We start from the raw sequence: 14,435 nt of genomic DNA on the forward strand, positions 1-14,435 counted from the left end.
TGAGCTTTGCTCATTTTGACTTACAAGGTCTTGTTGTCTTGGCGTCCTCCATTCCCTCTGGCTATTAAACTATTTCTGTCTCTTCTTTCATGGGGTTCCTTGAGTCCTGAGGGAAGGGATTGGATAGAAACATCCTATTTAGGGCTTAGTGTTCCAAGATCTCATGATCCACATGATATCTGACTGGGTTTCTGTATTTGTTGCCAACTGCTACAGGAGGAAGCTTCTCTAGTGATGGCTGAGCAAGGCACTAATCTATGAGTACAGCAGAATGTCATTAGGAGGCATTTTATTGCTATTTGCTCCCTCTTGTCAAACTGTTTATTAACTTTTATATGAGTATGAATATCTTTTATTACAGCCTATAATACTGGGATTCATGGAGTTGGTAAAGAAGCAATGGTGAATTTGGGCATCTGGTCTCCCTAAAGTACTCGCTGCCCTACCCTTGATTCTGAAATGACTGCCAAGCAGATCACCCCACCACTGAAGCTATCCCATTCCATAACCAAAGCAAGAGTATTGACAGGAAATTGCAGTCATTCATCCTTGGTCATGCCTTTCTGATAGGTAGCATCAACATAGCCATAGACAAATGAACTCCTGGAGCCTACAATGGCAAGGGACTACCTTACCATCATATTCTTTTTAGGTCCCAGCCTGCAATGGTGATTCTTGCCATTAGATCTTCTCTGTATTGATAACATATATCCTTAAAGAGACTGGCAGCTGTGTGTACTAGTGGAGCCTCATTCAGTTTCATGGTAACCAATCTAATAACTTGACAGCATCAGCTATTGCTTGGGTGTTAGCTGCTAAGCTTGAGCAGCAGCAGAAGATATGGTCATGGATAGGGGCCAGCTTGCCAGTTTGTGCCTACTTGGCAATTTAGGATCCAGTGTTTGTTCTGGAGTAAACTGCCTTGTTGTTTTTCTTGTAGGTCAGTTCACTACTTGGCCATGTAGGATCAAGTGGCCATTTTGCAATCTGCTCCTGGAACCCCAGACCCATCCAACTGCACAGCCATGATTGTGGTCCCAGGAGATTTCCTAGTTTTTCCAGTCTAAGGTGAGAGCCTCCAGCCCAAAAGCTGGTACAGATTCCACTCCATGAACAGGTAAGGTAGCTGCCAAATTCCTCTTCTATTGCGGCAATCGCTACTTAAAAAAAAAAAATAATAACAGAAGTATTTGATTTTTACCCTAGGCCCCTGGCTATCTAGTCTCAGCTTCTTGGTCATCCAAGTAATGTCAGTTATGAGTTCCATCTTGTAGAGTGGGCCTTAACACTAATCAGATATTAGTTTTTACTCCCACAAGCTTTGTGCCACCACTGCTCTAACATTTCTTGCAGGCAGGACAGGATTGTAGATCAAAGGCTTTGTGGCTGGTTTGGTGTTTACATTTCTCTTTTGGTATCATGCAGAGTACCTTTCTGTACCAAAGACACTAGAACACAGGAGTGTCTTTGTAGGACTCTATGTAAGCACCAGTTCAATTCTTCTATGTTTAATGAGTTGTGCAGGTGCTGTCTTCAGCAATGGGGCCTTCCTGTCAGTTTGTGGACAGCAACCAATACTCTTGGCAACATCCTGAGTTGTTTGGGGATTCCTCTAGGAACCTTTTAGCCAACAACTCAATTAGATATAATTCAATCCTGGTACTGGAAGCTTCATTCTTTTTTTTTTTTTAATTTTTTTTATTTTTATTTTGCAATACAATTCAGTTCTACATATCAGCTATGGATTCCCTTGTTCTCCCCCCTCCTGCCCCCCTCACCTTCCCCCCAGCCCACCCCTGATTCCCATCTCCTCAAGGGCAAAGCCTTCCCCATGGACTGAGATCAACCTGGTAGACTCAGTCCACGTAGGTCCAGTCCCCTCCTCCCAGGCCGAGCCAAGTGATCCTGCATAGGCCCCAGGTTTCAAACAGCCGACTCATGCAATGAGCACAGGACCCGGTCCCACTGCTATCTGAGCTGGATTTGAGATGAAAAGGGTCCCTATTATGGCCCAAACTGAAAATCTCCACAGGATACCACTTGGTTAGAATTGGGTTGTTAAGAGGCAGTGAATCTCTTTAACTCCAGATAAGAGAGGAAATACTGTTTCTTGAATGTATTCAAGATGGGCTCTGTGACTTTCATCCTGACTACTTTAATCACACAAGAAACTTGGAGATATGTTAAGGATTCATTTATCCTAAACATTTAGAAAATAATAAAAGTCTTTTGAGAGCAGGCAATGTTTAATAAAAAGCACACTGTGTTTTTATGTGTGTGTGAGTAAGTGCAAGTGTATATATTTGAATTAGATGATGATTCAGATGGCATTGCAGTCTATTTCTTCAATCTATGAAAACACTGCAATAATTAATAAATTTCACCTCAGCTATCACTTGTGCATTCACCTAATTCTTGCAGAGCCTTAGTTCAGCAAGAATACAGCATTGTCAATTGTTTGCTGTGTGCCTGTGTGGACTTCTCCATTTCCTTTTAAATTCATGTAAGTTTGCATTACCATGTCACCACAACATATGTTTTACTGACATGGTGATTTCTCCAGAAATGTGAAGTAAAGATAAAAATGTTTGCTTTGTAGATGAGGTATTTCTTAGTCCATACTATTTCTTACTTTTTTTTTCTGTCTCCATTCCTTTTATCTAGTTTAGGAAAGCCACTGTTGCTTCTTGTTATAGTATTGCTGTTTTCTCAATTAAATATGCACCATAGTTGCTCTAATGAATAATACAGGCTTGGGTTCTTTGAAAATTTGTTTCGTATTTTTTTTTGTAATATTTTGTTTTAAGATAGCATTTTAGTAAAGACAAATCTCTTGGGAATCAAGAGCAAAAACAAAGCCATCTATCTTTGACAAATACACACAACTGTGCCTCCTGACAGTAGTAAGTACACCATTGGTGATGTTCCCCACGACTGGAATTCCATTTAACCACCAATTCCCAAGGAGCCCGCTTCACTCACTAAAGGATGTGAACAAAACCACAGTCATTATTCCAGTGCTTATATTGTACCTTCTCTCTTTGTGGCATTTCTAAACGGGGCTGTTTTACCTTACATCTTTGATCACATGATGGTGAGAAAAACCCATAACTTAAAGGATAGGAGTTTATTGGCCTAAATGTAAAACAGAACAAAACACTTGGGCTTCTTATAGTATTTTACAGGAAACCTCTTCTGACCCTCCCGTAAACAGTCCCTTTGGTGAAGTCCCATTTTATGTTGGTTTGCTCTGTCATCGGTGTGGAGTTATGGCTGGAATAAATTCCTGTTGAGGGTTTGAAGGTTGGCATGGGAATCCTTTCTTTTCGGGATCTTATAATGGATGTGTGTAATTCGTCAAGTGTGGAACATATGCCATGCTTTATTCACAAACCTTCAGAGAAGCTAATTGCCCACTACCACTTTCAAAATCTAGCACAACTCCTGGTGTTTTCTTTATGTTTAAATGTTTATAATCACCCAAATTTTATTCTTTGAACCATCTGAAGAAGAATTACTAAGTAAAGCTTTGCAAATATCATGTTAGCAAAGTCAAAGTTATTTCAGAAGCATTTTTAAGTATTTTAACATCTTGCTGTTTATGCTCTACAATATATTTTGGGGAAAACATTTTACATTTTAACTATATTTGAATTGTATAGGACCCACACTAATTAAAGCACAGCTAGGTTTATAGGTAGTATCAAAGTAAAAGAAAAATATCAAGTTGTCTTTTACTTTAATTGAATACCATTTAATGAAAATTTATGTTTTCTCTATTTTATTGATAAGTCTATTTCTCAAAGAATATGGAAAATCTCATAAATGTATTTTCTAAATGAGGACTTATCAGTATAAGCATGTTCTTTGTTTACATTTCTTTTTTCAATTATTACTGTTTTTAATTACACTAGATACATTTATTCATTTCTTTTCTTTTTTCAGTTCTTTCTTTCTTTGTTTTAATTTTCTTCTCTTTCTTTTGAGACAGGATTACACTGTGTAGTCCAAGCCAGCTTTTTACTCAAGATCCTTATACCATAGGCTCCTACATGCAGGGATTAAAGACTAGTAAAATACCACACGTGTCCTGTGATACTTTGTGTGTATTTTTATTCTACCATGTTACATATGTACTTGTAAAAAATTAACATCATTGTTTTCTGCCCATTATATCTGAACTTTACTTGAAAGAACTGGTATAATAATGGGTAAAACGCCATAAGACAAACATTTTCTATTGCTATTCACAGTAATTAGACCTGGCTCTTCAGTAATCTTAAACCAAATAATATTAACTTTGATTTTTTTCAGTGTCATTTTGAGGATAAAAATGAGCTCTCCTCCAAACATATCTTACATTAGGTAAAATAAATAAAACAGGTCTGATGTATAAGATTATGGTTAATTACATTGTAAGATGTTTATCAGTTGATCAGTGCTAGCTGTTTCTATCAGAAGTAATTTTCCAAGAGTAATAGTGATAAAAAACACCACATTGTACTCAGTTGAAACTTACTCTGTACTTCTGAAGCAATTTATCCACATTTAGACAAAATGTAAGTCCTTTTATTTTGAAGTGCATCAGCTATATTTGTTCCATTTTGTTTTCAAATGCAAATGCTCAAGTGCTTTGCATTCTCATCAGCAAAGAGCCCAGTGACTAAATCATAATTTAATGATCTTTTTCTTCCTAGAGAAGTGATGCAAAATTTGATCTGAAAAGAAGATTTTTTTGCTTATATATAATTGGGCAGATCCTTCTGTAAAATATCTGCAGGCTTCTGTAGTTGTACTAATAATAAAACACGCCGGGCGGTGGTGGCGCACGCCTATAATCCCAGCACTCGGGAGGCAGAGGCAGGTGGATCTCTGTGAGTTCGAGGCCAGCCTGGTCTCCAAAGTGAGTTCCAGAAAAGGTGCAAAGCTACACAGAGAAACACTGTCTCAAAAAACCAAAAAAAAAAAAAAACACTAGATGAAATTAACATTTTCAAGATGATCTATTTTTATTTAGAAAATAGGGATCATTGTTGATAAACCTTCATATATGAAATGGTATTTTATGTAGATATGATAGCTCATTTTGAAGGATATTGGGAAACTATCTTAGTTTTGTTGAAAGTGAGAGATAAGCCTTTTTGGTTTTAACAGTCATATATTATATAAGTAAAATGAAAGAAAAATAGCTATTTATAGTTACCAGCATATTTACAATTGTCAATAGTCTATTCTCCTCTAGAAGGAATTGAGTTTCCACATAGCATATTTCCTTTAGCTTTAAAATCCATGCTTGCTGTGTTTTATAATGCAGTTCTGGTGGTTATAATTTTGGTTTGAGCTAAAAGAAAGAAGCTTTGCTTTGCCTAAGTACTTGAATAGTTTCTCTAGACAAAGGTCTATGAGTGGAAACGGTCTTTGGGCTTTTCTTGTGATTCTTCACACATATTTTATTATTTATTTGTGTGTGTGTGTGTGTGTGTGTGCAGGTGTGTAAGTTCCATAGAATAAATATTGAGGTCAGAGCACAGCTTTTGGAAGTGGATTCTCACTTTCCATCTTTGTTTGAGTCAGGGCCACTCTTGTCTGATACTCCATGGGAGCTGACCTTCTGACTTCAAGGTCATACTCTGTCCTCACTCTAGGAGTGTTGGGAACACAGATGCACACTGTTGCATCTGGCTTTTTAATGGAAGTCCTTCATTATGCAACATAGTTATAGATTCTTTAGTGGAATTGCCTATTTATAATATTTTGAAAACCAATATAAAAATCAAATCCATGGATTATTTTTGGTCTTTTAAATAAAAAAAAAAAAACCACCATATTCACTGTTGAAGACAGAGTTGTTTGTATTAATTTAGTGTGTCATATACTAGCAGTTTGTGATCTAAAAACATGCCCTTCAGAATGATGTGTGGTTGCACAGGCCTGGAGTCTCAGCACTTAGGTGGCTAAGGCACTAGATTTGCTCAAGCTCAAAATCACTATAAGCTAGCTAGTGAGTCTGAGTCCAGAATCTCTATAGTACCCCAAAATAATTCAAAATGGCTCAACATGTGGTAGAAATAGAATAATGCATTCTGTATTCAGTAAGCAAAGAGTGGAGATGATTTAGACATTAGATTTAGCAAAAATGAATTTAAAGCGTACATGTAACTAAGCCTGAAGAAATAAAGCATTATTCAAACACATCTATAACTGGGAAAATTAAGAGAAGTCAAATATTTTAGATAAATAATTAAAAAGATTATTCTAAATGGAAATATATTATCTAAAATGAAAATTTCCAGTTATGTCCATAGCAGATATATACTAAATGATTCCCTAAACTTAAAAATAAAGGAAAATTAGGAGAGAAAAAAATGAACATAGCCTCAATATAATAAATGTGCAGAAGCAGATTCCTGAAAAAGATAAAAAAAGAGACTGACATACTGAGTATTTGTGTGTGTAGAATTGGTAAATTTGTAAACGTAAGGATCTCATCAAAACTTCAGAAAGATCAGTACATGCACAATAATCAAAATTCCAAGACAAAATTTGAAAAAAAAAGTGAAAGTAGCCAGAAAGAAAGTGAACACATTACTCATTGCTTGCAGCGATTTAAAGGTGAAAGACATGAGTAGAGTGATGTATGTCTGTATTCCAAAATGGGTGAATACACAAGGACTAGAGGAGTTCGAGGCTAGGCTGGGCCACAGAAAACCCTGTCTGTAAACAACAGCATCCAAACTAAAGTGGGGTCAGGAAGCATCAGTGTGTAAACTGTTTACTGTGCAAGCCTGATGACCTGATTTCAGGGATGTCTAAAAACAGTCTATATAACCTCCCCACACCACCAAAATAAACATGTCTCTAATCAGTTTATTTTGAAAGGAAAAGGGTGAATTGTGGACCCAAAGCATTGCATGAAAAGGTATAATTGGCTAATGATTGATTTTTAAAGTGTTAAACATAAGCTAATAAAGAACAAAACACTGACATTACTTTTTAAAAAAGTCCAGGTGAATTGTAGGTTCATGATGAATTTATGTAGTTCTATTGAGACTTAATCTTTGTTACTCTTTATAGGGTGCATTGTGCTAATAAATTACAAGGGTGTAAACATTAAGAATAAGATCAGAGAAATAAGCCCTTCTTTATCTTCAAACTTTATCTTCAAACAAATTTTCTACACGTATAATCATAAAATAAATCATAAACTGTTTTAATTAGTAATTACTGTGCTACAGAAAAAAATAGAAAGCTAATTGCTTCCAGCTACATTTGGGTGGCCATTATTTAACTTAATTTCAGTCTCTCTATAATTCCAAGTGATGACTAGCCTGCTGTTTTTTTTTAGGTTGACTTGTTATTTTCCACAAGTAAGTGTAACAGGTGGCGTTAGAATTTCTGTGTAGCTTATGTCGCTTAACATGTTTCCATAGTGAAGGTGATGCTCGAGGAGAAATTATATGGAATCTATAGATGGCTTTCAGTGATATGATAGTTAATATTCATTGTCAATTTGTTAGGATTTTGGATCATGTAGGGGACACAACTTCAGCCCTCTGGACGTGTCTGGGAGAGGGTTTTCAGAAACATTTAATTGATGAGAGAAGACTGACACTGAGTGTGAGTAATACTATCCCTGTTTTGCAGTTAAGGACTACATATAAAGCAATCAGCAGGGAGTAAGCTGTTTGAGTACCAACATTCATCTGTTTGCTGACTATGAATGCAACATGACCAGTCAACTCATGCTTCTGCCGCCAAACCTTCTTGCCATGGTGGACTGAAACATGACTTAAACCATGAGGCAAAATAAGCCCTGACGTCATCAAGGTGATTCCTGCCAGATATTTAGTAACAAATTAAGTAATATAAGAAACTTGCTCACTTTAACAGTGTTGATTCTTCTGATCCATGAACATGGATTTTCTTTGATTTTCCTGTGTTCTCTGTAATTTCTTTCAGCAGCATTTGAGGATTTTCATTGTAGGGACCTTTCCCTTACTTGGTTATATCTGCTACCAATATTTTCCAGTATATGGCCATATAAATATGATATTTTAAAATATTGATCCTTGTATCTGGAACTTTTACTAAGATCAAGTCCCACAGCTCTTTGATTGAATGTTTAGGTTTTTTTCTATGTGTAAACCACATGCTCTGAAAGCAAGGACAATTTAATTCCCCTTTCAGTTTGCTTAATCCTTATCTCTTTCTCTTGCTCTTGTTAAGACTTCCAATGGTATAAAAAGTCATGGAAGTTTTAGTCCTTATCTCAGTCCTGGTCTTACAGGAAACAAATTTAATACTTAGCAGTCCAGTATGACATTAGCTATATTATTTTTCACATATTTATTGTGTGTATATATGTATGTGTATAAACGCTTGCACATGTGTGTGCCATGGTGCATGTGTAGAAGTCAGAGAAATACTTCTGGGAGTGCCTTCTTTCTTAATGCCATATGGATCCCAGGGATAGAACTCTGATTGTCAGACTTGGTAGCAAATGTCTTTATCCACTGATCCATCTCAGCAGTCCCAGGTGATTTTCTATATACAGGTTTTAATATTCTGAGGAAAAATCTCTTATATCTACTATATGAAGAAGTACCATCATTAAAAGATGTTAAATTTTACTAAATTTGTTTTCTGAATTTGTTGAGATGCTGATAGATCTATCCAATTTTTATCCTTCAGTCTGTTGATGTGTTAGATCTGATTTTTCGATCTTCTTATATAGAATCACTTTATATTTCTAGGATGAATTCAACTTGAACATGGCTTATGATCTTCCTAATGTAGTGTTTATTTCATTTGCCATACAACCAATTTTTATTCCAGTTTTAGGTTTAAGGAGACAGTAAGCTGTCAGCTTGCTTGGAGATCTGGATCTTCAAACCAGAGTGTCAGTTCTCTCTCTTTATTTCACTAAGCTCATGTGTTTTTTTGGTTATACTGATGACTACAAGCAGCCACTTTCTCTGGCTTACATCATGCTTGCTGAGTAATCTTTAGTTTTTTCCTGTTAGTGCAATCACAAGTCTAAGGCAAATCTCCATTAGTCTGATTTCTGTCACTCTACTCAAACAGACTTTTGTTTCTATTCAAAGCTTAGTAGACTTTTGTCCATAATTGGTTCACCAAATTCCTTAACCACTGGCAGTATGTACACCATGAAAGGCATATATGTAAGAAAAAAAATGATACCACAAATCATGGAACAAAAAAGACAATAAAGGGATTAGAGAATCACAGTCCCTTTAAACAGTATTCTTCCTACGATCTAAAGACCTCTAGCTAGAGTTCACCTCTCAAAAGTTCTACCAGCACCCAGTAATGAGACTTTGATACCAAGACTTTGACACATAGGCATGTGGCAAACATACAATAGCCAAGCTGCAGCAACCTTTCTTTGGCTTCTGTTGGTTCTGTTGCCTTTTGCTATGGCCCACATACACAACGGGCTGGTGATACTAATGAATGAAGCCTATTTTGTAAGCTTAGATCATAAGTTGAAAGGAACACTGGAGACAGCCTTAGCTTAGCTCTGTGTAAATGTGGGAGATATGTTTTTCTAGGGTTGGTTAAATTGAATGAATGTAGATGAAAGGGGCAAGTGAAACCAACAAATACTCACTCTAGCCCATTCTTGATTTACTTCTGAAATTTTTCTCATGATAACAGTTACAGTTGCCTTACTTAAAGTTTATACTGTTACATAAAAGGGACTCTGGAAGACTGGCTTAAATAAAAGAGCTGTTCAAAATTTCTTTTTTTTTTTTTTTTTTTTTTTTTTTTTTGGTTTTTCGAGACAGGGCTTCTCTGTGTAGCTTTGCGCCTTTCCTGGGACTCACTTGGTAGCCCAGGCTGGCCTCGAACTCACAGAGATCCGCCTGGCTCTGCCTCCCGAGTGCTGGGATTAAAGGCGTGCGCCACCACTGCCCGGCTTCAAATTTTCTAATCACTTTTTATACTTTTTATATATTTCAGTTCGAGGATTTAGGTTAATGGGGCTCTTTTTACCATCTTCAGCATAAGGCTTCCACCATTAACTAGAACCAAAAAAATAAGTCTGCATTGTTTTTTAAGTGGATAATCTGGAAGTTGTCTATTTTTCTTTATGTCTCTTTAGCAAGAATTTAGACATAAAGCCAAACTTGTGGGTGGCCATGTAACCAAGAATAAACTAACAACAAATCTGGGAACAGCTAATGCCTTCTACAAACATTATGTTATTCAAATCTACTTGGTATTTACTTTTTCTCCAACTCATTTTCAAAATCAGCAATACAAAATAAAAGACAATGACGAAGTAAAACTCTTTATTTTGTCTCTACTAATGCCAGCCCTTACATTTCTGTTATCATAGTCTCTCCCTGCTCCCCTTTCTCTTTGTCTTTTTTGCTACAGCAGGTCTGAGGTATATAATATTACCTTAACATGCTTTGCTATATTCTAAAATAGCATAACAGCAGAAACTGGGAGATATTTATCAATATATCCTAGGCCACTAACCACTAGTACAACTTTGTAAATAATTTCTGAACCATACTGTCCACAAATATAAAAGGAAGCTATAGGTGATTATTTTACCAGCTTAAAACGTTTTTGTGTTACATCGGAAACAGAGGAATGTAGATACATTTTCCATCCTTTAAAAATATCAGAACTTCTCCCCAACAACTAAGAATTTACCCTGTAACACAGTTTGCAGGTCTTTGAGATCAATTCTGATGACACAGGACTTTGGAGCAAACCACCAACAGGACAGTAGCCTATCCCTGTCAGACATTTCTGATTGGAGGGTTGGACATATCACTGATTTGCAGAAGTAGTCAATGGATACCTAAAGTGTGAGATCGGATAGTACCTACTGCTGACTTAGTTCCAGAGGATAAGATTATTAATGGCCATATAATTGCATGTCCCTTTAAAAATCCATTAAATATATCTGATTCTGTGAGCTCCTAGGGCCAGATCACTTATATTAATGATCCATGGCATGAAACAGGGGAGGTTTACCTTATTTGTCTCAGAATTATTGTCCTTTGATTCGTAATACATGTCCTTTTGTTCTTGAATAAAAGGGCAAGTTAAAGGAATATGGGCTCTCTGTGGTTCTGCTGAGTCACTGTTCTGGTCTTTAGCTTTGTTAGTTTCTGAGCTGAAGGAGGCTGCTTTGTGTTTCCAAGGTTGCCTTTGAAGGATCTTTTTCCTCAGAGGAATATCCTGTCTTCCTTTTATTACAGCTGTTGGCCAGAAAATCCCAGTCGATGTGTGACTGTCGGGAACTGCTAGACTGCAATGCCATTTCCAACACTACAACTCTTCCACTAAACAATTTTTCTAGGAATGATGCCATTATCACTAGCTACTTGGCTTTGCGAAAAGGCAATACTCTTGCAATAGCCCAGCCCTGGGAATGATACCAAATGATGGTTCAGGCAGAGGATAGGCAGTAAATCAGCAGGAAAAGCAGAAAAATGCCCCAGCTTGTATACCTTTTATGTTTTTCCAGTCCGCTGGCCTATCTCTCTCACCTTCTGCTTCTGTTTATGAGAAAACCCATCCCCCCTCCTTTGTGGTCCAGTGGTAGTGTTTTCAATTGGCAGGATCTTCCTCCATCACAAGAAAGAAAATTCACACCTCTTGAGACTAATGTGATCAGATTTCTGTGTGACTGGTGAGAAGGTAGTGCTTCCCCAGTATCTCTTATAGATCAGGGGGGTGTGGTGAGTGGGAAGTGTCAGACAGGAGTGAGGGAGCCAGGAGCGAGGCTCAAAACAGCAGCAGAAGGTATCTTTCACAGCCTTTCACTCTGGATGAAGGCTGTCTTCTGGTTCCAGACTTGCTGGAAGCTGTTGCTTTGGCCAGCAAGCATGACTGCGTTGCCTGCATTTGCTACTGTATAAAAATATGGGCTCAGGTATAGAGATCACTGTTGTGGAATATTATTTTAACTAGTCAAAGATGTGTTTCATGTGTTTACCCTGCAGAATATTACTTTAACTTTGTGAAGGTGTGTTACATTTGTTTCTACTATCTTTGTTAGTGATGTAAAGGTGTGTTACCTTTGTTTGTGATGCATTTGTTTAACGACGTAAGGATGTGTTCCACTTGTTTGTGCTACCTTTGTTTAATTATGTAAAGATGTGCTGTATTTGTTTTACCTTGCTAAAAAGTTGAGGGGCCAATAACTAGGCAAGAGAGGGATAAGTGGGCTGGCAGGCAGAAAGAATAAATAGTAGGAGAAATCTAGGCTCCAGAGAGGAAAAGAAAGACAGAAGAAGAGAACAAGGGCGAAAGAGAGGAACACATACAGAAGCCAGGTAGCCTTCAGCCAGACAGGAAGGCAGCAGGAAAGTAAGATATACAGAAGGAAAGAAAGGTAAAAAGCCCTAAGGCAAAACATAGATGTAGAAAAACAGGTTAAATTATAAGAGCTAGCAAGAAACAAGTCTAAGCTAAGGCCGAGCATTCAAAAACTAATAATAACTCTCTGTGTCGTGATTTGGGAGCTGGTTAGTACAACCCCCCTAAAAAAAAAAGAAATGAAATCCTGCTACAGATCATGGCTATGAATACTTCTTGGGTACAGATAGTTAAAGGCATCTGCTTCTACTGAGCACACCTCTGAAAAAGAGTCTTGTTCTTTCTTAGTTCATCATTTGTCCTCATTCCCTCCCTCCGTATTTCCTTCCTTTCCTCCTTCCTTCCCTCTCTCCCTTCCTCTAAACACTTTCCTTCCCTTTTTCTTTCTGAAAGTTTGGTTGCCTAGAGTAAAGTGAGTTGCTATATGCTGAATTAATTACTGTTTCTAGTTGGCTACAGGCAATTAATAATGTTTCTAATCTATATGCAGCTTTATGTGGTATCCAAGGCTCAGAAGTGTGTGTGTGTGTGTGTGTGTGTGTGTGTGTGTGTGTGTGTGTGTGTGTGTAATGAGAACCCTTATGAAAGACAAGTTAGGGCATTTCACTTAAAAAGAAAGATGTGATCTTATTGAGTTTCTAAAGTGTTTACTAACACAGAGAAAATTGGGAATTGTCTGTATCTCTCTCCTTTCCTTCCCCTTTCTTCAAATATGGGTTCCTATTTTCTATCTATCCATATTTTTATCTCTCTACCATCTAATTAACTATAATCTGCCTGTTCATTTAATGGTCTTACTGTGTCCAGCAAACAAATACCAGTGAAGGAAAAGCTGAGTCTTTAAAAGTTCTCTGTTACTCTCACCAAAATAGAGTTCTCAGCTTTTTGCCCAGGAAATGCCACCCCAGAAGGTGGTAAATTTGAGACCAACTTGGCTTTGTCTCTCTCTTGGGGCTCCTAAATCTTGGAAATGGTTTCCTACAGGCTCAGTATTTTCCTTGTTGGAATTTATTTCAATTTTCTTTGTTTCTACTTTAGAAAACATGCCGCATGAATAATGATGCCTCGGGCAGAGGAATCACTCCAGTAGCACAATTTAAACCTAGGACACATCCTGCCCTCACTTGCATTTGTAATATGCCAGCACAGGCAGTAGGAATTGTGCCCACACACAAACTGGCAGCATTTGAGGCCTCAAGGTTATCAATTATGAACATGGAAAAGTCCATTTATTCATTTCACGATATTTGTTGCAAGTGCTTCTGAAGCAGCATCTTGAGTCCCCTTACTTCTTGTTGATCCCTGCGGTGGCATCCAACTCTGAGGGTAGCACACAGCGATAAATGTCCTCATTGTTTAGTGCACTAGAGGAGAACAAAACAGGACTGTAAGATCAATCTCACAGCCTCAGCAGAGTAAAAGTTAGAAGTCAGTAATGCCATTACCATCAAAGAGCACTTACATGCAACAGGACTTTTTTAAGCAATAGTGTGTGAACACATTGGGAAATATCACTAATGTGTGCATGAAAAATGAAGGAGTGTGTACATCAGTTAGGCGCCAAAGTCTGTAACTTCCTTATAGTGCATCCCTAAAACTAACATCCTGTTCGTTGAAAAAAAAAAAAAAAAAAGGATCAAGAATGGGCTTCTGCACAGGAAGTGAGCAGAGAAAGCTTTATTCCATAGCAGTGAATTAGTAGAGAGTAAGTAAGATAATGCCACTGACCGATTTGGTGAAGTACAGATGGTAGCGAGGCACATTCTGTACATTAGACATCGGTAGAAGAGCTTTAAATTTATGCCTGCTCTGATTGATTTGACAGCTACTGGAGATGGCTCTTTTGTAAATTAAATTGAGAGTCCCATCACCCCCCTTCTCCAAATGATGAAGTGAAACCAGCAAGGCATTTTAAAAAGAGGTAGGTACAAGGCACCACACCAGTCCACCATGCAGTAAAGGGTAAAAGAGACTGGAAGCCTGTGTGTGGAATCTGAACGCGGAAGAGTGGGAGAGGGAGTTGAGGGGAGGGGTTTCTTTTGGTTTCTAGCTGGCAAGCGAACCCCGCA

The 14,435-nt window shown here is 37.6% G+C and overlaps 1 pseudogene; it reads right to left on the minus strand.

Moving 5' to 3' along the window:
• Positions 1–377: 377 nt before the first annotated feature.
• Positions 378–14,145, minus strand: LOC131906465 (proteasome subunit beta type-6-like; annotated as a pseudogene).
• Between the last annotated feature and the right edge of the window lie 290 nt (positions 14,146–14,435).

The sequence above is a fragment of the Peromyscus eremicus genome, chromosome 3 (assembly GCF_949786415.1).
Source record: "Peromyscus eremicus chromosome 3, PerEre_H2_v1, whole genome shotgun sequence".
NCBI lineage: Eukaryota > Metazoa > Chordata > Mammalia > Rodentia > Cricetidae > Peromyscus > Peromyscus eremicus.